Source organism: Etheostoma cragini, chromosome 13 (assembly GCF_013103735.1).
Source record: "Etheostoma cragini isolate CJK2018 chromosome 13, CSU_Ecrag_1.0, whole genome shotgun sequence".
Classification (NCBI taxonomy): domain Eukaryota; kingdom Metazoa; phylum Chordata; class Actinopteri; order Perciformes; family Percidae; genus Etheostoma; species Etheostoma cragini.
In genome coordinates, this window is record NC_048419.1 from 6,972,815 (window position 1) to 6,976,787 (window position 3,973).

Sequence of the window (3,973 nt, forward strand, 5' to 3'; positions counted from 1 at the left end):
CCTGGAAAGAGTTTAAAACAGCATTAAGCAACCTTAATACAGGGTATCGGAGGAATATATACAGCGTCTCCTGCAGCGGTGTCAGATGAGAGACTGTCACTGCAGTGTTTGCTAACATTAGCTTCTTGTCTCCTCTGGGGTTTGATAAACAGTAAATTTATCAAAGTCAGTGTGCCCATCACTATTTTATGATATAATGTAGCTGTGATTGTGGTTTTCTTGTTCCAGTTGTTCAGCCTCAGAGGGGAGAGAGAGCAACTGACCGTTTGCCTGAGATCAGTAGAGCAGACTGCTCGGCACAGCTTTTCTGACATTTCATAAACAGCTGATGGAGCAGCAGTGCGTGTGCATGTGTGGTGCTGATGTTGCGCAATGTTAAACATGCAGCACCCGAGTGCATTTGAGCGACATAAAATTGGCATACAGTAGGGGACTTGCTGGTCATGGCCGGTCTCGTGAAAACTGGCCAATTCCGGTCACCGGCCAGTCAATCGGTGCATCTCTACTCTTGTCGGATTATTGCATTCTGTTGCTCTGTGTGCTGTATGCCGTTCTGTTTTTCTGTGCTTAATGGTTGCTGCTCGTCTTCCTGGACTGTTGTTGTTTTGGTTCACTTTTTGGATCATTCCAGTTGCATGGACACTTTTGTTTTACGTTTTGTTAATAATTTCTAATTCTACATGCAATTGTCTGCATCTGGATCCAAGCCTCGCTACCTGCCTCGTCGTGACAGAATGATCCGACCAAAATATGGACCCACAAGTTTTGAAGTTTGTGCCACTTGTTCACCCACTAGAATCAGTCAATGAGTGTCTTGTGAATTTTTTTTCTGAGATTCATGAGGAGGATCCTGCCTTTGCCAGGTAGCTCATGGAGGGTTGGTGTAGGCTACCAAGCCTACACCAGTCCTTGGAGAGGACCGGACTGGCTATATTCCTTGGAACACGTGGAGGCCATAGACAGAGTAAAGGTCAACATAGCTCCCGATGCCATGTCCAATGTCAACCTCTCTCCAGTCCTAAGTCCTTGCTTTCCAGCAGTCCCAAGCCTGTGGTGTGCCCCATCCCAGAGTCCACAAAAAGCAGGCTTCCAGAACCTCAACGGACCTGTCTGGCTACAGTTTCTTGGAACCAGGGAGGCCACAAGAGAGGATGTGGTCAATATGGGTCTCAACACCATTCTCCACTACAACCTCTCTTCAGCCCAGAGCCTGTGCTGTCCAGCGGACCGGAGCCCATGCTGTCCGGCAGGCCAGAGCCGGGGCTATCCAGTAGCTTTGAGGCGGTGCGGTGCTGTGCAGTGGGCCAGAGCCCTTGGTGCTGTGCAGCGGGCTGGAGTCCTCAGTGTTGTGCAGTGGGCCGGAGCCCTCGGAGCTGTTCAGCCGGACAGAGTCCTTGATGCTGTGCGGCGGATTGGAGCCCTCTGTCTAGGTGCTGTGCAGCGGGCCAGAGTCTAGGCTGACCGCTCTCCCAGGGTCTACGCTGAGCAGTCTACCAGAGTCTCAGCGGATTCACCTGCCAGAGCCTCATCATGCCAGATCCTGATTTTCAGCCGACGTCCAACCGTCCAGATTCTCATCTAATGTTCAGATTCCCAGAAGCTTCAATGTCCGCTCTTCCAGAGTCTGCATCGGCCCACCTCCCAGAGTCTTTGTTTTTTCCAAACTCCCAGAGTCTATGCTGACTAGTCTTCTAGTGCCGGTGCTGTTGCCTGACACCCCAGAAACTTTGCCTTGGTCAGACACCCCTGAGACTCTTGTTACCTGTGTGTTGTTGGTGGTCCGGCCGCCTCCTGTGCCTAGTGTTTCGTCGGTTGGCCGCCCGATTCCTGCTCCCCGTGTTTCCCGTGACTAGCTGTTTTTGTCATCATCAGCGCCATACACCTAACACAGAGGCTGTCTTACAGAAGATAGAAGAGAAGATAGGGGATAGTGTGAGTGCTACAAGCTGACTCACTAGCTTAGGACTTCAAAGTTCTTTTGTACTCAACACAAAACGGCAGTGAATAAAAGTCTTGAATCCCAAGTTCTTCGTTTGATAGTTTACTTAAAAAATATCAAAACATAAAATACAAAAACTTAGGATCTTTACTTTTCTTATAAATTAACTGTAATTCCATGTAGGTGTAGGTCAAAATACATCTAGCAGCCACGTTTAACAACTTCTCAATTACTTTTAGCAGGAAAGTATTTAAAGGTAAACATTAACTGGTACATTTTAACAACCAAATACCTTTTACAGACTATTCAAAACTGGTAATTTCTCTTCTATTCAATCTACTCTGTTAAGTATTTCTAATTCTCTGTTTTTATCTTCAGTCTTCTCCCTGTAATAAACAAAGTTTAGTTATGGGTCTTTGAATAATGCTGGTCTTTGTCCGAACTTCATCACTTCGGACAACGCCTTTGGAGTCAGGCATCACCCTCATGATTCTGCCCAACAACCAGGAGTTTCTTGGCAGGCATGAATCTGCAACGAGGACGACATCTCCAACCTTGAAACTTCTTTGTAGGTCGAGACATTTTTGCCTTTCTTGCAGAAGTGGTAAGTATTCGTGGGTCCACCTTCGCCAGAACAGATCCGCAATATATTGTATTTGTCTCCAGCGCCGACGGGCGTAGACATCATCCTTAACAAACGCACCAGGTGGAAGACTAGGCTGTGTTTTCAATGTGAGCAGATGATTTGGCGTCAGTGGCTCGAGGTCATTAGGATGATCTGTGTTCATTGTAAAGGGTCTCCCATTTATGATGCTCTCAACTTCGCATAGGAGAGTATGAAGTCCTTCATCTTCTAAGAGCTGTTGCTTCACAACAGAGCTCAGCACTTTTCTCACTGTGCGGATTTGACGCTCCCAAATGCCGCCGTGGTGGGATGCAGCAGGCGGGTTGAAAATCCATTGCACACCCTTTCTCATCATTGCTTCATTGATACGACACTGATCCAGCTCTGCTAATGCCTCACGCAGCTCTCGTTCAGCACCGACAAAGTTTGTGCCATTGTCAGAACGAATGATTGACACTTCATGTACAAGCTTCCAATTAGCAAGTGAAATTGCTTGGTCAGCAAATCCAAGATGGCAGCATGTCTCTACTCGTCTACGTTTCTGTTTGTGTGATGTTATTTGTCTCTCGATGTTGTTTTCTCTAAAATATTGGACTTTCTTCAGTAAAACTAGGTTACTGTCTTTGATCAGTTTAACCAATAGTCAATGTAGCAAGCGCACATTGCAGGGCCTGGATCACCCCGTCAGTGCGAAACTCGGATCCGGTTCGACGGAGCTAGAACGCCGACACGCCATTGGAGTTTGATGAGTCTAAACTTCTCACGATAAAGGGAAGTGCTTCTTTCTTGCCTCCGTGTCTTTTGCTTGCTGAAAATTCTACCCCTGCTGTTCTAGACCCCGGCTAGTCCTGATTTTTTAATCACATTTCTTCACAGCATTGCTTCATTGGGTTGATTTCCTGTTTACGGGTGACGTGACGCAGCGTCATCTGTCTCAGGAGGCCGGAAAAACCGGACCGGATTCCTAATGCGTCGGCTAGGAACTGAACGTACAATGTTGCTGCCCTTTGTTGTACTGTGTTTACTACCTTTGAGCGGAATGTGTGGAAGCCTTCACTGGATCAACTACTCCCATGGAGTTCTTCCAAACACACTCAAAACATGCTGGGGAACGTGTGCATCTGTTTGTACGTCGGACATTAAATCACTGCCCCTGCCTCCTTTTTATTTGTCCTCTGATGCTGTGGACTTGGCCCGTCTGATCAGTGTCATGGCTTTACAAGACAATTTTACTATTTCTGAAAGCTGCCTTCGTAGCTTTGTACTAGAAATAAATTCCAAGAATGAATCCTCCAACCAATCACTTAAGCTGAGGTGTCTAATTGTTCTTTTGCTGTTGATTTCAGGAAATGTGCAACCCAACCCAGGCCCAGACTCTGTTATAAGTTTTAATACCCCTGCTGATTTTA

General features: G+C 46.8%; 1 long non-coding RNA gene across 1 annotated transcript in view; it reads right to left on the reverse strand.

Annotated features, from left to right (window-relative positions):
• Positions 1-436: 436 nt before the first annotated feature.
• The window catches only part of LOC117955469, a 6,970-nt gene continuing 3,433 nt past the window's right edge, over positions 437-3,973 (reverse strand). Inside the window, exon 3 of the long non-coding RNA XR_004659051.1 lies at positions 437-505. This is a non-coding gene — a long non-coding RNA (uncharacterized LOC117955469). The remainder of the gene's footprint in view (positions 506-3,973) is intronic.